The 23,021-nt window shown below is 39.5% G+C and overlaps 1 long non-coding RNA gene across 1 annotated transcript in view; it reads left to right on the top strand.

Annotated features, from left to right (window-relative positions):
• LOC147313888 (uncharacterized) overlaps window positions 1–21,940 on the top strand; it is a 35,485-nt gene extending 13,545 nt beyond the window's left edge. Inside the window, exons 3-4 of the long non-coding RNA XR_015124578.1 lie at window positions 21,430–21,617; window positions 21,695–21,940. This is a non-coding gene — a long non-coding RNA (uncharacterized LOC147313888). The remainder of the gene's footprint in view (window positions 1–21,429; window positions 21,618–21,694) is intronic.
• The last annotated feature ends 1,081 nt before the right edge of the window (window positions 21,941–23,021 follow it).

The raw sequence follows: 23,021 nt of genomic DNA, 5'->3' as shown, positions 1-23,021 counted from the left end.
TAGTTTTCGTAGATGTGTGCGTGTCATACAATAGTCAAGAGTGAAAAAGAAGTTTAGTTTCCAGATTTTTTTCTTCCTGTCTCATTATGCCAGCAGGTGGCAAGTACGTTAGTCGAATCGTCTGTGTTGCTGCTCCGTCCACGCGCAGAATCATGTCAGGAAAAGTTGGGAGAAAGCGCCAGAGTCCAATTTGGGATTACTTTGAATATGACTGTGTTTTGGATAAAGCAAGTGTCTTGTAGTGGAAAGAGACAAATTATGAGGGACATTTCTAAAGGGGAAAAAAATCCCACAAACCTTAAAGTGCGCTTGAAAAGCTCACACAAGAAGGCTAACCTAGATTACCTTGAGAAGGTAAGGGAGCACACTCAACCCTCATCCCCAGAAACAGAAGCTAACCCCAGGCAAGGCAGCGTGATGCATCCCGAGACAACAGGACGGGGATATCTACATAACTGTGTGAGTCAATTGCCTTCAAAAGGTTTATCAATTCACTTGAACCAAAATTACGAACACCCGGTGCTGCAAGAGTTAATAGTCTCATTGGGGCCAAGATATAAATTTTATATTTGCCTGGTATCAATGGTTGTTCATCTGCCTTTATTTATTTATTTAAAGAACCCATAGGTGGAAATGTGAGTTGTCTGTCTCTGCGTGTTAGCCCTGCGACAGACAGGCGACCTGTCCAGGGTGCAGGGTATGGTAGCTGGAATAGCAACATACCCAAGGATAAGCAGAAGAGCATGACTGATATGATGAAACTGGGATTTTGTTGCACTTAATTATTGCAAACAAAACTAAAACTATAACTGAAACTAATCAAAACTAAACTGAAACTAAGGATTTTCAAAAAAATAAAAACTAAACTAAACTAGCAAACAATTGGTAAAAACTAATTAAAACTGATATAAAATTGAAAATCTGAAGTCAAAACTAAATAAAAATAAAAACTAATGAAAATTGCAAAACTATTAAAACCTTGATCTGGAGTCCAAAAGGCTAACCAAGCTTGATAAGACTAGTTCTGCAGCCTGGCAGCTCCCTTCACCTTTAGTGTCCACCATTTGATTTTAGAATTACTGGCATGCAGGTGGGAACTGAGACCTCTGTGGGACGTCCCAACTGCACCCTCACTATATGTTTGGGTATGCTAGGCCTGTCCAACTTCTTCCCCTGACACCTGAATTACCACATCACCAGACAGTAATACGTTGACAGCTTTGCTCCTCAATTCACCCAAGCTTCAAAGACATACAGCAGCAGATCTGATGATACGATAACAAAATCAATCATTGACCTGAGACCTATGGTGTCCTAGTGCCATGTGCACTTATGAACCACTTTTTTATTTGAGCAAAATGTCTGTTATGGAAAAACTGCCATTCGCACCAACTTCCAATAACAGAACACCACTCAGCTTCAGATCAGGCAGGCTGTTCCCCCCGTCACACCCATTCATGTCACACTGTTTTAGCCATTGACCAAGATGGTGCCAGTATGCATGGTGAGCCGTCTCTCTGGGTTCCTTCTGCTGGTTGCTGTTATCTTTTTTTTATGCTGCTATGATGGCTCTGCTTTACTCGTCTATGCACACCAAACACTTCTGAACCTTCAGCCACTTAAACCGCAAACGATTGATTTGAAAAACAATCCAGAAAATCTTCCTCCGCTTCTGGGGGACATACCTGACTACCTTTCCTCCTAGGAAGCGCTCAAAAAGACGGGATAAAAGGAGTAGCATTCTGGTACGCATCAAGACTTACTTGAAATTGCATGGAATGAAGAAACATCATACTTGTACACATGTGCTACCATCTTTTCCTGCTCTCTGAGACCAGTCCAGATACAGATTTAGTTGGCATCGCTGGGATCAGCATGTTGGACCTCCTGCTCCCTCAGACCTGCCGGCGAAGCCTCCACCTGTGTGGCGATGGGTACGGTCCTACAGAAGTGCCGTGAATCACAATAGCCTTCGTCTGCTGGGTCGTGCTCCTGTTAGCAGTACAATTTGATCACGCTTCAGATGGCTGTTAAACAACAGATCTTTTATCTTTTATCTTAAATGACATTTATATTTCACCAGGACTTTATTTATTCCTGACAGAAACTTGGCTTCAACCCGATGAGTCCAAGTATCTTTGGGCATCCTACAAGACTTCTTATCAAAATATCAGAACAGTGTTAAAGCTGCAAAATCTGCTTTTATGTCCAGCATAATTTCTAACAACAGTCATAAGCCCTGGGGTTCTTTTTAATATTTTTAATTCTGTGATTAACCCCTGTGCCACTGTTCCCATGAAGACTTCCTCTGCACTTTGTGAAAACTTTTTGAAACACTTAATTGAAAAAAATCTTTACAGTCTCCACGTTCACGGACAGTGTTTAGACCTAGATCTACCTTCTTAGTGCTCTACTGTTTTTCAGAGCCTGTGACGTTTTCTGTCTTAAAGGAAGTAATCGATCACTTAAGACCTTCTAATTGAGCTCAGGATATTCTTCCTTCTCACGTTTTCAAGGAAGCACTTCACATTATTTGGCCGAATATTTTACTTTTATTAAATGCTTCCTTGTCAAATGTTCTTTCTATCTACAGGCCAATTTCTAAACTCTTTTTTTATGTCTAGAATTTTGGAAAAAGTTGTTTTTAAGCAACTGCAGACCTTTTTAGACACTCATGGCATTTGTGAAGTGTTCTAGTCTGGTTTTAAATCTTGTCATGGTGCTGAGACAGCACTTTTAAGTGTTTTTAATTATCTTCTTTTAACTGTAGACTCAGGTTGTTCTGTTGGCCTTTGACAAAATTGATCATAACATTCTTTTATTGAGACTTGAGTACTTTGCTAGTCTTAAAGGCACAGTTTTATCCTGGTTTAAAGCAAACCTGTCAGAAAGGTCTTTTTCTGTTGCTATTGAGAAATACTCCTTTTCCTCTGCCCCTATTTGTTGTGGTGTGCCACAGGGGTCTGTTTTGGGTCCAACTCTGTTCTCTTTATACAGAGTTGGACCCATCTGGGATCTATTTTCAGAAAATAAAACATTTCCTCTCACTGTTATGCCGATGACATCCAAATTTACTTCCCCTTGAAACTGAATGTCTCTGTCCCACTGCAACCTCTGCTTAACTGTCTACATGATGTTTAGTCATGCCCCTTTGGATAAATTAACTGACACCCTTGGTCCTGTTGCTTGTCATCATTCCCACAGTGTGAAAAATATCGGAGTGTTTCTAGATAGCTCTTTTAAATTCGATAGGCAAGTGTCCACAGTTGTGAAAAACGTTTTTTATCAGGTACATGAAATTGCCAAAGCGAAGCCTCATCTTCCTCCTAAAGACTTAGAAAAACATATTCATGCCTTCATCACCTCTAGACTGGACTACTGCAATTCTCTCGATTTGGGTCATCGCCTCCATTGCTTGCAGGTAGTCCAAAATGCTGCTGCGTATCTTTTAACAGAATGTATGAACACATCACTCCAGTTTTAGCAAATGTACACTGGCTCCCTGTCCATTATTGTACTGATTTTAAGATTCTTTTGCTTACTTTCAAAGTTTTAAATGGTATGCCACCCAGTTATTTAAGCAAACTCCTCAACATATATAACCTCAAAAGAGCACTGTGATCCTCTAGCCAGATGCTCTTAGTACAACCGAGGTCTCGATTGAAGCAAAGAGGAGATCTGGCCTTCGCAGTTGCCGCGCCTAGACTCTGAATTAAATGGGCAGTCAATATTCGTACTTCAGAGCCATACTTTTTTTCCATTCGCATCTTAAAACTCATTTTTTTACATTGGGTTTTAATTCAAGTCCAGTTTGAGTACCATCAGGCTTGTTCTATGTTTGTTATGTTTGCTCTGTTTTGCTTTGTTTTTATGTTAATAAATTTTCTTTGCCTCATTTCATGCCTTATTTATCTGTATTTGTTTTTCCATTGTTTTCACTAATATAGAAATAAAAGTGATATTGATATTGATGTGAATGTTAAAGTCCCCAGAAAAGGGTTTTTCTGTGGAGCTGAAATCAGTCTGTTAGAGAAAGCACAAAGTGCTCTACTGATTTTCCAGTTAGCAGTTTAGAAGATGGCCAGGATTATCTCTTTATGTATAACAGGTTGATCAGTGACCACCATAGCTTCAAATATGTCTCATTTGCAGCCAGTCACAGAGACAATTTTCCTAATAAGTATGTCCAGTACGACATCAGAGGTTTCAATATTGGGACTAGCAATTTTGTTTTACTGTGCTAGCTGGTGAAAACAGTTCTTAGTTTTGGCACCAGCACTGTGTCAGTGGAAGAGATCAGTGTCACTAACTCTTTTAACTGTGACTATTCCAACCCCTTATTGCATGTGTATTATTGTAATACACATGCCAAACTAATGACCAAACTAATGCTTCTTTTACCTGTAAAAATACATAAGCTTTATCATGGTAAAATTAATGTTGCCCAGCCCTTTATTTCACTGCACACCCTGATCATTCCCTAAATCTAGGTTTGTGTTTAAATGTAATTTAAACGCTTTCATCCATTGTTGTGACAATTCACACTTACCGTATTTTCCGCACTATAAGGCACACTTAAAATCCTTAAATTTTCACAAAAATCGACAGTCTGCCTTATGTGTGAATTCTGGTTGCTCAAAAAGCTGTCAAAAAATATTTCAGTACGACTTTGGTAAGCTACGAAGCCGCACCGCTTGATGGATTGTCGGAGCATTACGGCTGCCGTAGTCAGGAGCCTCGCAGAGTGATCTGGGTCCAAAACTTCGTCCCTTCAGGTCCCAAAGTCAAACAAACAGTGCGACATCACTGAGAGTTAAAAACTGTTTGAATTCTTTCATCTTTAATAAAATGATCAGCGTTGCTGCTTTACCAGGTGTAACAATTAAGTTTAACATCCAGACATGCATGAAAACAGAATTTATTAAATATAACAGTGTTAGAAGTTAGCAGGAAGTTAGCTCGCTAATTTACACCTAAACATGATATAGCATGTTCTGACTGAGAGATTTCTGAAAAAAATAAAACGTACAGCTCTGCTTTCACTTCCAACATAAATGAAGACAGAAAACTAAACAGCAGTGACGTTTGTAGGGTTACTGAAGTTGGACTAGGTGGTATATAATGATGTGCTACGTGATCGCTGGTGACACAGCTATGTTAGCATAACATAAACACAGTGAAGCTGAAGGATGAACGCAAACTTTTTTTCCACTTGATAAAAGTTAACGTGAGGGTTCCCGATGGTTAGGGACAAATGCAGTCGCATGGCAGGATGCTGTAAACGGACCAAACTTCAGTCAGGAGAACAACTGAGATAATCCATCCACAATACAAGGTTAGTCATTAATATACTGCAACAACATGGGAATAGAGCAGCTGCGAGAGAATTCAGCATTAATGAATCAATGGTACAGAAATGGAGGAAGCAAGAATGAGTTGAGTAAAGTTTGACTTATCTGACTGTTTGGTTTTGCTTAATGTTCCTTATGTATGAAAACAGACCCGTTCATTGATAGTGCGCCTTATAATCTCCGAAAAATGCAGTATAAGTACTGTAATAGATGGCAGGGAGAAGCATTCCATATGGCCATTCAGGTTGGTTGATTTTTTGACAGGTGTATTTAAAAATAAGAATTACTGCTGTTGTCACTAAAAAGTGCATATCAGAAGTCCACTGTATATGACTCTACAGGGTTCATTTTCTCAAATACTCTCATACTGTGAAGTGTAATAGCAGCAATGGCATTTCTGACTTCTGACTTGTATGCAGGTGTAGTGTTCACTCCTGTAAAATTTCTTCATTGTAGTATCTCACACTTCTTTGCACACAGAGCTCCATTTTCTCTTCAAACTGTTTTTTACATTCCTGACTCTTTAATAATTCTCACTCCTCTCACGTTATCAACAGTCGTCCATATCTGTCTCTACTCTTCTTTCAAGCTACACCTTTGTGTCTTCCCTCTCTACCCTTTTCTTTCTCCATCTAGCTCAGTTCATAGCTATACCACTTTCTCCCTCCTTCCCACCGCTCTACTCCCTCCCCTCACTCCCCATCACCAACAGCACCAGGCACCAACCCCCCGTTCTCCCCTGTTTCCCTTTCTGCACAGCCGTCACTCTGAATTATTTTCAATGAGCTCCTTTATAGCAGGCGCCAGATCTCAGCTCCAACTCATCACTGAGCACAGGGCTGGGGGGACACGCTCTGCATTTCGATCAGCTCTGGGCCTCCTCTTTGCTATTAACCCCTTTCACACTAAACTCCACAACCTCCTCCTTCCTAACCTCAACCCCCACTCTCACATACGTACACCACAGCTCATTCTGTACTCTCTTGCAATGTTGATGTTGTCACCTCTTTACCTCTGTTTCTCACTGTGATTTCTTTACTCAAAGACAAAATCTTTATTTTTACTGTCAGCCCTGTTTACACAATTTAGTTTTTTAAATGAGCATCTTGATCAGTGTGATTGTGATAAAAAGGGATAAAAGCGAAAAGTTGACAAATCTCAATTCAGGCCATGCCAAAAGAAGGCATGCTTTTATTATCAAACTTGCATCAGAGGCAAAACACACAAAGTCCAAAGCCCAAAGCCCAAAATGTTAGCATGTTTTTGACACTGGTGGAATAAAGCTAGCCAAAGAACAAAGGCAAAAGTAGAGGAACACCTGAAAATTTTTTTAACTAATCGAGCAGCTACAAGTGTATGTACTAAACTGTCTTATAAAGCAGCTGGCTAAATTCATTTGAGGACCCAAAAATGCAGATAAACTAGTTTATTAGCGCTGTCGCAGATAATCAAAAAGACAAACTATAAAATCCAGAAAGAAAAACTGAAAAGTATGAGATACTGGAACATGAAGCTGGAAAACACACTGGGTGCTAAGAAATATATGGGGAAAGAGGAAGAGATGCACATACACACATAAAATATATGACCATTTGCCCAGTGGGCTGATGCAGCTGTGTGGTGATGGGTCTTTTTTTTCCTTCTTTGTCGACATAATCATAAAGGCTACAGGTTGGTTTGAATATCCATTGTGAACTAGCCCTACATGCACTGACAGCAGCCCATTCGTTCATTTTACTGGTACTGGATTGCCCAATCAAATCTTTTAATGCAACCGGCCCCTCCCCTACCTTCGCTGTGTGCTCGTGCAAGCTCATATGCTTGTAAAACAAAGTTTAGTATGAAAGAAGTAGCTGATACAGATGGACAAATTGAAGTGAAAAAAGTGGAACTGAAAAGCTAAAAGAGGAAAAAGAAAATTAAAGTAGAAGGAGGTGCAGAATGTCTGTTAATTTGATATAAATTGACATTTGACCACGAGCCACCGCTAATAGCTAAAGTGTAGCTTTTTATTGTCATATGTTGTACTATAAGACAACTAAGACAACAACTCAATAACGGTACCAACTTTAGAAAAACTTCCTATGATGCCAACGAGAATTTTTCTCCAGCACTTGCTCATAGGGGGTGATCTGACTGCAGGGGTTTTGTTTGAATCATGTAGGGTCTTGACCTTTTGATATAAAATGCCTCATAGCATCCGTTTTTGTAATTTGTTACTACATAAATAAAACTGAATTAAACTTTCATTCATACTAATTGCCAGAATACTTATAGCACAGGTCCAGGAGGAGGTGTGGTAGCAACTTTCCACTCAAGCTTCTTATTCAACCAAAGACCAAGACAGAGCTATTCTTCATTTGAAAGCCTGATGCTTAGCCTCATCAACCCTAGCTGGAAAACTCAAAAAACATTTTTATTTGTTATCTATCATCCACTTGGATTACTCAGAGTTTCTCTAAGATTTTTCAGACATTTTATCTGATTTAATTCTCAGTTCAGATAAAATAATTTTGTGAGTGATTTGAAAATCCATGTAAATACTAAAAGTAAAGGTTGTGTTGACTAGATTCAATTGGCTTCTTTCAAAACAAAAAAGAACCACTTTAGTCACACTCTTTTTCTGACATATGAACTAGAAACTTTATATTTCACAGTGTGAAAACCCTCTCTTGTCTGATCATTTTCAAAAAATTTTTTAAATTTACAGCAATGCATTACAAAGCAGTCGGGAATAGATTTCATCACAGTAGATGTCTTTCTGGAAGTGCTGTATCTATGAATATATTCATCCACTGTTATCTATTCAATGTCATGTGCCAACACAGTGTAGAGCAGCTACCTGAACTCTACTCACACAGAGGTTATTATCTTTCTAATGAATTTACATCTTCACTGCATATGACTCTGGATACTGTAGCTGCTCTGAAAAAGAAAGCCTCAGATCAGAAGTACTTGACTCCCTGGTGAAACTCTCAAACATGCATCTTAAAGCAGATACCTTGTAAGGTAGAGATGAAATGGCATCTCAGTGATTTAGGGGATCATCATTTAGCCTGATAGGATTATTTTTTACTCTCTCTCTAGGAGAGGATAGACACATTAGAGGACAGACAAACTTACTGTAATTTGGTGAACTGCTGGTGGAAATTAGCAAAGCCAAGGGAGCACTAGAACTGTTTCCAGGTGGTAGGATCTGACCAGTCCACCAGTGCTTGGGCCTTTGTTGGGTCTACTCTCATTGGAGTCTTCTTGATAAAGAAACTTAGGAAAGACAGTGTTATAATATTGTGTAGATCCAATTTATGCTGTGTCAGGATGACCCAGGAAGTCCTGAAATCTGGACTCTGAGAGAAGACCTCTGGTGCGACACAAGGAGCAAAGGTGTTGAAGCTTAAGTACGGTAAACTGAAATGAGGCATCTTTGATACACTGCATGCAATTTAAGACCCAAGCTTTATTATACTGTATACTTTCTCTGTCAGCAGTTTTAATGTTGTGACTATTTACTCCGTACAGTAACTGAACATTTCTGTGTCTGTGTCATTAAAAAAAGGATTATAAGCATAAAAAAAACCCATTCCATAGAATACCCATGTTGAATTGTACTAAGTTGTACAGGCACACTGAAATAACAGATAAGAGGTCTTTGATTGTAAATCTGTCTTTACAGTTTTTACAGTCCCTCCTCCCATTGCAATCGCCTTTCTCAATCTACGAGCTGTGGGTGAAACTGGCCTGTTTCCTTTCTGATTATGTTCTGCAGAGCTGTGGATACATACCACTCACTCCCTGTAAATCTGTTGAATCCTCTGGAAATTTTTTAGTTTGATACAAATGATTGTCAATGCAACTTTGTTTGGCAGTACAGTAAAATTTACACTTAAAGATACTGAGACTTTAGTCATGAAGAATGCAGAAAACGAGGGACAGAGACTTGAAGGATATTCTGTTACAATTACTGTGCATCACAAAGAGAGGGCACAATACAATGTTCATTGAAAGCAACTGCTGCTTAGCTGGACTTGATGGAACTAGTGTTAATCGCTCTTACTGTCATCTTGGCACTCTAAGGCAAGATTAAACTGTGGTGTAAAAGCTAAGTCAGGAAAGCCCCTAAAAGACTCTCTGTCTCACTCCTGCTGACAACTTGGAGCCACATGTCAACTGCAAGGCACATCTGTTATCATGAAAATTTATATTTAAGACTTCTCACTTAGTGAATCACATCAATGACCCATTGCTGGTTCTTCTTCTCCTATTATATGTAGTAGCCTATAGGAATGTAGGACAGGCAGGAGATATCTTTCCAGCAGCAGCCAACCAGCATTGTCAAGAATAATGTCTTTCGCCTACAGGAATGATTTGTCATCTACAGAGAGTTCAGGTTTGAAGCTCACTTGACTGTGCTGAATCAATTAAGTCATCCTTGGCTAATCCTAGAAGAGTGCAAGAAATTGATTTGGGATGCAGCCAAGTGATGGGTTTGACTATGGCATTGTTTATCCTATACATGTTGAGCGTTGATGTGCTGACTATGATATAGTCCTTGTACGATAAGGAGTATGATATAGTCCTTAGTAAAAACAAGGGAGCTGAAATCAGGAAGAGAGAATACGATTAGTTTTGGGATGCAGAAACCGTGAATTTTAGCTGAAGCTGAGCTTCATGACACAATAATCATTCTGACTGTGTGCAAACTAGTCTGTGTGTTTTGGATGGCCGCATCAGAAAAGAGAAGATACCCATATCGCAATACATTTTAAATTGGAAGCAACTCCATTCAAAATAACAAAAATACATATATTATATTTTTGTTATTTTAAATTGAATTATTTTCCATAACAAATGTTCACGTAATGACAATGGATAACACTAAAGTTTGTTTGGCTGAAAGCTAATCTGATCATCTCCTGAATTTGCATCACTGTCGCTATAAAACTGGAGATGCTTTCTTTGTAAAAACTTGAGGTCGTAATATTTTTTTTATGTAATAAGGGGACATTAGGGGTCATTAAACTCTATTCAATCAGTCATATAATACTTATAATACTTACTTATCATGGATTTGCCTTTTGACACAAGATTGTACGGTGCATTTTCATTTCACTTCAGACTTCATTCAAACACATCCATCAACACCCTGCTCGTGTGGAATGTGTTGCAAAACTTGCACTTCTAACTGAAGGGTGGTGGAGGGTTGTGGGCAGAGGTGAGGAGAGTGGAGGTCAGAAAGCAGAGGACCAAGAGGTCTCATTCTTGGCTGTCCTCTGTCTTTAAAACCCCACTTCCTGGTGTTTCAACTGCTCAGCCTGCTGAGTTTTAAAATTAAAATGAATGTAAACCTGTCCCATTGCTTTATTTGGGTCCACTTGTAGTCATAATATAACAAGATATACTGTATGAGTGACTTAGAGATTCCTCTCCCTCCATCTCAAATTTAACATCTAAGTAACATTGTTGGAACAGAGGGTTTGTCTTTTTCATTGGATAGTACTGCCAACAGCAAACATAGGAAATATTTAACTCATAACTCTGTGTTGTTTTTTAAATAACAAAAGAAGATCTCCTTTAAAAATGTAGATAACATGATTTTCAGAAATACCTTAAATAGGTTGCCTTATTCTTTAACAGCGTATTTCAAGTCCCACGGCTCTGTCGCTGGAGTTGCACCCTGGAGGTGGCACTGTGCTGGTTTCTGCAGTAATGTCCTGTGCTGGAACAAAAAAAGAATCACCCTTAGACACACAACATTTTTCTACTTATAATACAATATAATGTATAACAACTTGAAAAAAATCAATAAATCACTGTTGGTAGTAAAAGCTTACTTTAAAAGTACATGTTTTTTTGTTGTTATAAATTACCAGTTAACATCTGCCAGCTGTGTTCTTAAAGCCTTTATTTTTAAATGAATCACCTGTAAATGGGATTTTAAATCTCAATAAGTTTTTTTCTTCCTGCTTCAATAAAGTTACTTGAGATCTGCTGAGCTCGGGGATTTATTATACAAGTGTTTGTATGAACTCAGTAATCAGTACTGAGGAACACTCTGGTTTTGTGACTTGAAGTGTGATCTACTGATGTCGCTGAGTGACAGTGCTGTTCAGAGTGAGGGCTCAGAGGTGAACTGAGTCCTATTTTACTACCAACAGTGGGACAAACTAAATGTGAAGACGCTGCTGGAATGTGGACAGAATGTCTGTCAAATATCCAAGCTATCTCATAATGTCAGGGCAGCTCAATGATAAGTGTGTTATTGCTGGATGGCTAGTTAGCTAGCACCTTTTCCATTAGCTAAAATTGTGGTTCACTCTGGTTTTTGCTGCTGCATCTAATGGGATGAAGAGAGTTAATGCCTAAATCATGCTCCAGTGGAAAATTGTCATAAGTTACGATGTAGATTTGTCACTGAAGAACACGTGATGCATTAACCTAGTGACTAGCAGGTTCTGTTAAACAAACTCCCAGTTTCTGACTGACTGCTCTCCTCTTCTTTCATCAGTAAGTTGTCTGAGGTGCAGCAATTTCAATCCCATTCATTTCCTCATTCAAAAAATCACTATTAAAGTACATAGCATGGCAAATTAATTTTCAGAGGGTTTTTTCAAGCATTGAAATCCCAGCTAGGTATCTGTTTTTCTTTTTTTTCATTGTACTTTTTCACTACGATTCTGTTATTCTATAGACAGTAATGCAGCTGTCAGACCGTCAGCTAGCTTCCTTGCACTGAAAACATTTACTGTATGTTACTATAGCAATCACTGTTTAAATAAAACTTATCTGTATAAAACTCATAACACACTGGTCAGTGATCAATCATTTTCTGTTTTTTAATCAATCACACTGATGGAAATGTATTATTAAAGTGGCTTTTTTCATCATGTTGTCACTGTATTTGTTTACCTTTTATTTTGGATATCTGAGTTGGTTTCACCATGTTTGTTCCTCTTTTATCGTTTTGTGTGCTTTGTTTGGAGTTTTACTTCCCCTGTCTCATTATTCTGATTTGTTCCTGCTGTGTTTGCCACCTGTTTCCTCCAGTGATGGCCAGATCAAGACCAAGAAGACTTCAAACTTTACACTTAGTTGCTTCAGACAAAGGTTAATCTGTCAAGGCTTTATGTGCACACAAACCCCCCTGCTGGTCAAAACCATTACTGTCATTTCTATTTGTAGTCCTATTTGTCATTCCTCTGGACTATCCTCGGGACTATCTTACAAGAAAACCAAGAACACAACCAAGAAAATAAATAAGAACATCTAAATCAGATTTTTTTTCTGGTTCCTTTCATTTATTTTTGATTAATGTGTGGGTAATGGTGATAAAAGTCTATCAATGTCAAAAAATGTGTCAGTATCATTTCAGTCAGTGTTTAAATAAATCAAATGGGATATGAGATGTTTCTGTTAAAACTGCTGCAGTGTTTTCAAATGATTGGACAGTGATTGTGCTTGTGAACATTGGAGTAATGGTGACTTTACTCATTTTTATAAAAAAAAAAAATCATATTTTTTCCACTGTGTTCTCTTGTCCGTAACAACCTCTCCAGCTTCGGAGAGAAGCCTTTCACATAGTGCTGAGGAAGCAGGGGTGTAAGAGTATCCCACAGCAAGCCCGCAAAAGTTAGGATATATGCAGGATACCCATAGATGTGTCACGGTAGTGGGTCATGTGACCCAGTGTTTGAGATTTTATGTGTCTAGTTAATTTCTAGGTTGCAGTTTAGTCCTTTGTTTCTTAGGGCGATCGTGGCCCAAGAGTTGGCAGTTCGTCTTGTAATCGGAAGGTTGCCGGTTCGAGCCCCGGCTCTGACTGTCTCGGTCGTTGTGTCCTTGGGCAAGACACTTCACCCGTTGCCTACTGGTGGTGGTCAGAGGGCCCGGTGGCGCCAGTGTCCGGCAGCCTCGCCTCTGTCAGTGCGCCCCAGGGCGGCTGTGGCTACACTGTAGCTTGTCATCACCTGTGTGTGAATGGGTGGATGATTGTGTATAGTGTAAAGCGCTTTGGGGTCCTTAGGACCAAGTAAAGCGCTATACAAATACAGACCATTTAGTTGTTTCTGTCATCTCCCCCTGTACTGTCTACCTGTCATGTTTCATGTCTGTGTGGTCCTTGTTATCAAGTTCGTGTCATGTCTATGTTTCCTGTTTTATTTTGAAAGAGTCTGGTGTTCTTTGTTCATTGTATTTAGTTTCACTGCCCCTGTCCTGTCATTAGGTTCATGTGTGTCAGCTGTTCTTCCTCATGTGTTTCCACTTCCCCTGATCATCCCTGTGGGTATTTAGTCTCTGTGTTTCATTCAGTCTGTGTCGCGTCGTCCTTCCTACCTTCCCTCTGGTCAAGTTAAGTGTTTTTCAGGATTGTGTGCAGTTCTTGTTTGCTATTTGGTTTATGTTGTTTTTCATGCACCCGCACGATGAGGTTCCGTGCAGGTCATGTTCATGTCTGTTTCATCACGCCATCTGGTTCATAGTTTCCTTGCATCTGCACAGCATCTGTTCACAGTGATCATAGTTATTCCTTTCAGTCATGTTAGTGTTTTTCCAGTTTAAGTTTCTGGTTAGTTGCGGTCTCTCCCCCTGTTATGTTTTGTCTACTCCCCTCTGTATCAGGCCAAATAAAGGCTCGCTTTCTGTTTAAGTTCACTCCCGTCTCCTCTCCTGTGTTCGCACCTGGGTCCTCCACAGACAGTGACAACATAAGGTTTTGTTGTACTCTAGTTGGCTGGCACACAACAAACACTAGGAATAAAAAAAATAGCCGTTAAAAAAGAGAGAAATAAAATTATAGTAGTAAAACATTTCATCATTTACAGGCATTATTTGTAATACTTTATTAAGAGCGATCAGCACAAAGTGTTACTATACAGGGTGGAAACCCCTCTCCTTTCTGCAGTTTCCATGAAAACAGCTTCTCTACACGCTATGCGGTTCGTAAAGACTTCCTGGATTTCTCGGCACACACTCTGAAGCCTCAGCACACTATGTCCCATCAATAGTTTCCTCCTCCCTGAGTGTCTATTAAATATCTGTGTTTTCCTTTGTTCTTTGTGGTGTGTTCCCCTGTTCTGTCTTTCCACTCTGTTTCCTTCTGCCCTTCACCATATTTGCTGCATTTTGTTTCCTGTGGATTTCCAGCAATAGAGTTGAGATTTTGACTTCACTCCTGCTTTCCTGAGTCCTATATCTAAGGAATGTGTAGTTTTCTGCTTTGCTTAAAAGGAACAATGTAAATATTAAATAGAAACATCTGTGGTAGCTTCTGTTTAATAAGCAAGAAACAAAGCTGCAAAATGCAGAACTGACTGTTTCTATTTCATAACATATTAATAACCCTTTAAAACAAACTTAAAGAATAGTGATGACTACCAGAAAACACCTGTGGCAGTTTCTGTGAGCTGGATTTTAATACCATGGAAATGATGGAATGAACTGGAAACACTTATACAAAATGCTAAACCACCTGTTTCAAACAGTTTCTTAATATTTAAAATTAAATGCTATTAAACCTAATAAACATGTATTAATCAAAAGCTATAGCTGGAAAATAACAATACATGTCAGAGTTTAAAAGTTTAAAATAAAAATACATATGGATACATTAGATTTGCATGGGAGTGTAGATGACCCTCTTTCACAGCATATATCTTGTCTGGATGACAAAAAATAATATGCTAAAAATATTTCAGCAGAAAAAGGTCATTGAATACATAAAATATCCACTACACAAAAATAAGATGTCATCAACGTTCTCCCACTTATCCAGTTCAGGGTTATGCTCTAACCATCCAAACACTCAGCCTGCAGCAAGTAACAGCAAGCCAACCGCTTGTATACTGAAAAGACGAACAATGTTAAAGTAAGTATGATGTAATTGGCAGTTGTTTGAGCAACAATTTCACAAATATGGATCAAACCCTGCACCAAATAATTTGTGTATACAGTAACATAATTATTTCATCCTTTTCTGCCCAAAATAGCATGTGGTAACACATTGGAATATTTAATGTCTGTCATTAGAAATAAACCACTGCTAATGCTATTCACTGGGGGTGAGTATACCCAACATGTTCTCATTCCAACGCATAAAATACGGACAATTGTGACAAGTCCTCGGTATGTTACACGTTGGGAATGATAATGCTCTGCAAACACACCTCTAACCCCCAAACCTAATCTGTTGAACTACTTAATTTTGGGGGGAATACTATAAATAACATTAGTCACATTATATTAGTGTTATATGAAAGTATTACTAACCACAGCTATATCTTTATCCATGTTTACAATAATAATTCTCAGCTTATATCAAGGCAACCTTACTTTTTATTACTACTTTAAGTAATATTACCTATTAAGCTAAAATTAGGTACTCTGCTGGTAGTGTAAGCTAACTAAGTGGTTTATGCAAGCATGGATGTATGAAGAAAGCCAAAAAGGAGGCCAAAAGTGTCTTAAGTTGGCAGTTGGATGTAATTTTCCTTTCTCATTGTCTTCATCCAGGAATAAAATAGAAAGTGCAGACTCCCAGTACGAGTTAAATAGAAAGCGTTAGTTTAGCATTTTGCAGATATGTTTCCTGCTTATTACACAGAAACTACCACAGATGTTTCTATTTAATAATCCAGAGCATTAAACATAATATTTACATTACTGCTTTTAAGCAAAACAGAATCTTGGTTTGACCACGTTATCCTTAGTAACCTGCACACTATTTTACTTGTGAATTTTAAAAAACAGACTGTTCATCACTGAAATCTTGGAATCACTTTTGACCGGGACATGTCCTTCAGTGTGCATTTGAAATATGTAGGACTGCTTCATTGGCTCCCTGTTAATCCAGAATCACATTTAAAATCCTTCTCCTGACGTAACAAGGTCTTCAATAACAAGGCCCCATCTTTTCTTAAAGATCTTATAAGATCAAATCACCCCAATAGAGCACTTTGCTCTTAGACTGCTGGTTTAATTGTGGTTCCTGGGGTTTTAGAATGGGAGACAGAACCTTCATTTTCCAGGCCCCTCTTCTATGGAAGGCCCCTCTTCCATAGAAGAGGGCCCCTTACACTACCAGCAGAGTACCTAACAGTAGCTTAGTACCTAACAGACACTCTCTTAACTTATAAGATTAGGACTAAAACCTTCCTCTTTCATAAAGTGTATAGTTATGGCTGGATCAGATTACCCTGAATCCTCTCCTAATTACGCCACAATATACCTAGCCTGCTGGGGACTTCCCATGGTGCACTGTGTGTATCTTCACTAACCTTATATTAACTCACTATATGTTTATACACCACTATGCATTTACTCTGTGGCCCTCTTCCACAGTGTACCTTTTGTCTTGTCTTCCTGGCCTCAACCCCAACCAGTCACGGCAGATGGCTGCCCCTCCCTGAACCGGGGTCTGCCAGGGGTTTTGTCCTGTGAAAAGGGAGTTTTCCCTCCCATTGTCACCAAGTGCTTGCTCAAAGAGGCTTGTTAGAGTTTTGCCTTTTCTCTGTATTATTGTAGAGCCTTTATCTTACATTAACAAGCACCTTAAAGTAACTGTTGTTGTGATTTGGTGCTATATGAATAAAACTGAATTGAATTATTGCTCTCTGGTCAGTCCTCCTAACAAATGTTCTGAGTTAATGCTGTCAATCTTGCAGTATATGAATGGGCAGCAGATCTTTAGCAGTGGCAATCAGGCTCTCCTTACTGGAAATCTACATTCTGTTTCCTTAACTCTAATATTGTTGTTTCTTCTGTGTTACTTACTTCCTACCTCATCTGGATTCCTCCTTCGTTCCTTCATCTGCTACTCTACGGAGTTCTGCACTGGCTCTATCTCTAGCTTCAGCTCTGTCTGTACCTGAAATGTGTAATAGAAGGACATACCTGAGATACTCACCTGCATGCCCATTCACACACCTACTCTCAGTCTCCTTCCTTTGGAAAACACCTTCCTACACCAAACCACTCTTGTTTAAAAGTAAGACTGTTCTCGTCCTCTCACACCATGATGTCTTGTGCTTGCCTCCATCTTAGCTAAATCTGTCCACAATGCTCCCATGCAAATAGCAGTTCTCAGTAAATAACTTGTTGTCTCTCAATAAGTCTTTTAAAACTTTCAGTTTTACAGAACCTGAATCCAGAGTTCATTTGGTGCAGTCCCTTAAAGCCATTGCACAGGAGCCTCTGTTGCCATATCAGCCATGGCCTTTGAATATACATAAGTGTGTTGAATAACTGCTGGAATTCCCTTGCTAAATAAAAGAGTTGCAGGGATACAGGCAACAGTTAAATGTCAGCTACACTCAGTGTTTGCCTGACGATACTCTAGCCTTTTGTTGACACAGAGACACAATCTTCCACCAAGTGATTTGCCGGTCATTGCAAATTGGAACAATTTTCTTCCAGACTGGAGTCAGTTTTGTTCTATTTCCATTAAACCAAGGAGATAGGCACAGTTTTACTCCATCAGAAACTTGATATCTGTCCTAATATGTAACCTTCCAGGGATATGGTAGCCCTGCCCCTCCCCTTTTCCGCACACCTGTTGGCTTGGATGGCCAACCTTGATTCCCCACAGAAGCATCCAAACAGATGATCTCCGCTGGAGGAGTTGCAGAGGAGTCCACAGTTTACACCTCATAATTCCACATAACTGGAGGGACATTGCAGCTATAATGAAGTGGTTTCTCAAACCCACAAAGTCCACTGAACAGGTCCCATAAAAGCAAAAAATGAGGACAAATTTCCTCAAAATTAGGTGGGCCATTGATTGATAATGTCACCAACAGATCTCTAAAAAAATCACCAGGAATGTTGAAAATGTTTTTAAAGATCCAACATCCCCGTCTGTTTCAGCCATGCCGCAGAATATCTCTTCTTAATATTCTGAAGAGCTAAATTATCTTTTAAAAATATAGCACAATGCACTGGGGTGGTACATAACTCAGAATGAACTTAACTCAGAGCTTACTAAATTAAATGTGATCAGCTGTTCTGGAACTGAAGCCTCAGAGAAGCAATCTTAGGGTTACTCAACTCTGAATTTTAACTTGGACTTGCTGCCTGGCATGTTTTCCCTGGTATCCCTGGGGTAATTTGATTGAAAGAAATGTTAAGTCCCTCTGCAGCCTCTAATCTGCTTAGTGTGTTCAGCTGGTGCTAATTGGCCACACCTAGGCAGGTGTGGATAAAAGCATACCTGAGGCAAGCTTCCCAAGGAGCTCACTTGTCTTTGCCTTGGTGGCATCAGCCATTTGAGCCAACCTGCTATTCCATTTTAAGATAAAACCTCTTCTCACCCATACTCTGGTATTCATCTCCTTTTTTTATGTTGCGGCTTTTGAGCCGGGTCGTAACACAAAAATCAAGCTAACAAGGTTGTTTGATACTGAGTCACAAAAATAAAGATCACAAAACACACCCTTGGCAAAGAAACAATCCCATCTCGCTGTTGTTTCACACCTGTCAGGTTTTTTTTTTTTTTTTTTTTTACATAAAAATCCAGGTTGGGGCATGTGTGTCCATCCATATACTAAAGATTTTAACTTCATATGAACTCTTCATGCATGCTCTTTCACTAAAGCTTTTTGTTTTCTAAATTTTTTTTCCTAGGTTGTGCTATATTTACATTTATGTTACATTACTGACGCTGTAACACATTGTGTGTCAAGGGTAGCTGGTTTAATACCAACTGGTTTGAATTCACCCAAATTCAAGGATAAAGAGCTGTAGGCCACATAGTATTTCTTCAGCATTCAATACATTAACTTCTAAAGTTATGTGTTCATTTTGTTTGACATATTCCACAATTTATAATGAAACTGTTGTTGTTGTTATTATCATTTTTAATACCCACATGGAAATAAAAAATATGTTATAATGATATATGTAAACCAAAATACCTGTAAATGTTGGAGTCGTATCTTTGATTCGTATCTATGGAACGCAATTTGATTAAAGCTCTCAGCCCCAAACACTTTACTCTGAGGTATTTTTTTTAAACAGCAAATATTTCAGTATTTGCCTGTCTTCTTTTCAGTACTTGTTAAATATGCATCTCATCAAATCTCCCTATGATGCTTGCTTACTTTTCTGGCTCTTTGTCACTGCAGGCTGATAAACACAAAGCACCACTCAGCTCACCTCCACTCTATATGGAGGACCATCACTCGACTCGCAGATTACTGTAATTGTCCCAACTTTGCTCTGTACCCGATAGAACAGCATACGAGCTGACGAGAGCACTCACCAATGCAGGACTGTGGTTATTAGCATCTACCAAATTGATTTCTGTCAGTGAGCACTATGCAATTATATTGCATGTTGTCTTGTGTCATATTGTTTTGGAATGGCTTCAGTTTGGTTTTGTTCTGTCTGAGAATTTTTCCAAATTAGTTTTGAAGTGTAATACATAAGATTTTGAGAACAAATAATGTTAAAAAGTTACTACTTTGATGTAACATACAATCTGATTTTCCCTCGGTTCAAGTACTGTCATGTACTGCAAATACAGGCCATTAAACATCATCATTATCCAGGGTATTTAATCCCTCAGTTTCTCTCAGTTCCTTGTCTCATCATCGTCACTTCCGTGGGTGTGTTTTCAGTCCAGTGGCTTAGTTCATCTTTCGTGTTCAGCTCATCCAGTCTTGGTAAAAACCTCCCGAGTCAGCCTGCGAGTCCTGCATTTGGGTCCTCTTTCTCCACATTCACACACTGTGACAATAACAGACAACTGATTTCAAATTGGGGTTTTTTGGCACTTTGTTACTGTCAAACTGTTACAAAAACATTCATTGTTCCCATTTCTTTAGCAGAATGTCAGAAATATGCCCAAGATGACAAATTTTGACAGGCATAATATAGTATTCCTGCACCAAAAAGGGATATTAGCTCAAAACATGTCTTTGCATGGAGTGCAATTTGTATTTGATAATATTTAACAAAATTGGATAAGTGGAAGAAGACGTGTTACACCTAAAAAAAACTATCCATAGCACATATAACAGTATCTGAAAGTCATGTAAAAAGAAATGACAGGATCTGGGAGATGCCTCTGGCCAGTCAGTTAATTCATCAAAGACTCAGAATTAATTTTGTTGTGAGGGTGGCTGTCAAGAAACCAATATTAAATAAGGGGAACCATTAAAAAAAGGTTGTGGTAGGTTAAATTATACAAGAAATAGGCTGAAAATCAGCTGCAACAGGCCTTACTGATCACTGAATCTAAACCACTATATACAAAGGAAATCAGGAGAGAGGTAAAACAGTAATGGCCCTTTTCCACTGGTACCTACTCAGTTTGACTCGAAGAGGCTTGACTCTACTCAACTTGGGTTTTGGTCATTTTCCATTACAATCGAGTATCAAAATCATCAGTTCAACCTTGGAAACACTGGAAGGACACAGGAGAGCCACAGGGAAAAAGCCAAAGCGATGACAAAGGTCGGAGGAAAACTTACAATATATACAGACAGGAGGTGATCACGGGAAGAGGAAACACATGGGGAACACAGCTAGTACAAATTAACGTGATGCTACAAGGAAAGCACAACTAAACATACTGAACACAAAAAACACGTGACTGTCAAAATAAAACAGGAAACCTAGGCAGATGTGGACTGAACATGACGGACAAACGGGGACACACACACTGTAAAATCATACAGAGGGAAAAGAGGACTGGAGATGAGACATGGACATAACAAAGCACAAACAGAACATGATGGCTAAGGCGTAACACACATAACATGTAAACAGGAGGAGGAGATGGGAGACAAAGACATTGCTGAAACACCTATAGGGTGAGGGAGACTTCAACACAGGGGATGTGTCATGGTGGGTGGCTGAGATTTCCATGAGGCTCCTTAACCTACCTGGGATCCGCCCCTGGGCAGGGCCTCCTCCAGTTTCTGCGCACCTGGAGCCAATTGCAAGCAATCAGACCAGAGTTATTTAAGCCACACGCTGATGTTCTTTCCCCACCAGTTTGTCAGCAACCCATGTTAGTAACCAGCCCTCATGCTTCAAGTTCTCTTGGTGTTTACCTTACTAATGAAACTTTCTTGTTCTACAGTTCCTGGATTCATCTTGGCTCAAACCCTCAGCTCACACTCTACTTTCAGACTCAGGATACCAAACAATCATTCTGAGAATCACTCCGTGCCTCACCTGCCTGCCCTCCTGCCATCTACGGGCCCCAGATCCCAGGTAGCCCTTGCACCCCTGGATTCACCCCTGAATCCTCTGTGTCCCCAACTGCAAGTAAGACTGCTACACTCAATACTTTCCACTTCAGGGCTATCTCCACTACCTCCCTAACTCTTGTCTTCTCTCTTCAGTGTGACAGATTCCTGCCCAGCTCCACTCTGCATCTCAGGCTTCGTTCCCTCGCCCTAGTTCTGCATTCCCTTGGCCACGTTTCCCAGGTCACGCCAAGTCACGCTCCACATTCTATTGCTTTGTTTTTGACACATCTCCAGAGCTTCAGTCAAATAAATATTGTTAAACCACCTGCTGTCTCTGTCTGGGTCCTGCGCCTGAGTTCAGTTTGGTACAGACTACTCAGTCTCGTGACAGAATGAAGACACAGGAGGAATCTAATAGATAAACTATAACAGGTCAACCTAGGCCAAATAGAAAAGAGCTTAGATAACTAAATGAGACTTAAACATAAACAAAGAATATAAAAAATCTAAGAAAAATCAAAACACTGGGTCAAATGACCCAGGACTGTCACAAGCTTGGGATGTTCAGGAACCACCCAGGAACTACCAAGGCTGAAGCAAACCATGAACTGGTAATTGCCAAAACACCAGTGTCCACAGTGAAGTGAATTTTAAATCACAAAGCAAGAAAGAAATCTCTGCTCCAAAACCATGCCTTTTCGAGTAAAGTGCCACACAAGTGCTAGGGTCAGACAAGCCACAGATTGAGTAGAGCAGCTACCTGAACGCTACTCCAACAGAGGTCGATCATCTTGTTAATAATTTTAACTCCTCACTATGTATGTAATTACTTCCTCCAAACCATCAACGTGTCTTTTAGACTCCATTCCTAACTGCGCAAAGAAGTCCTGCCATTAATTAATTCTTCGATCTTAAATATGATCAACCTATCTCTAATAATCGGCTATGTACCACAGGCCTTCAAGCTGGCTGTAGTAAAACCTTTACTCAAAAAGCCATCTCTAGACCCAGCAGTCTTAGCTAATTGTAGGCCAATCTCCAACCTTCCTTTCATATCAAACATCCTTGAAAGAGTTGTCAAACAGCTAACAGATCATCTGCAGAGGAATGGCTTATTTGAAGAGTTTCAGTCAGGTTTCAGAGCTCATCACAGCACAGAAACAGCTTTAGTGAAGGTTACAAATGATCTTCTTATGGCCTCTGACAGTGGACTCATCTCTGTGCTTGTCCTGCTAGACCTCAGTGCAGCGTTCGATACTGTTGACCATAATATTCTATTAGAGCGATTAGAACATGCTGTAGGTATTACAGGTACTGTGCTGCAGTGGTTTGTATCATATCTATCTAATAGACTCCAGTTTGTGCATGTAAATGGAGAGTCCTCTTCACACATTGAGGTTAATTATGGTGTTCCACAGGGTTCAGTGCTAGGACCAATTCTGTTTACATTATACATGCTTCCCTTAGGCAGTATCATTAG

The sequence above is a fragment of the Aulonocara sp. 'chitande type north' Nkhata Bay genome, linkage group LG14 (genome assembly GCF_057382095.1).
Source record: "Aulonocara sp. 'chitande type north' Nkhata Bay isolate Kocher_YH1m ecotype deep benthic linkage group LG14, A_spYH_male_GT1.1, whole genome shotgun sequence".
NCBI lineage: Eukaryota > Metazoa > Chordata > Actinopteri > Cichliformes > Cichlidae > Aulonocara > Aulonocara sp. 'chitande type north' Nkhata Bay.
The sequence above is the reverse complement of the archived record's forward strand: the minus strand, read 5'-3'. Positions and strand labels throughout refer to the sequence as shown.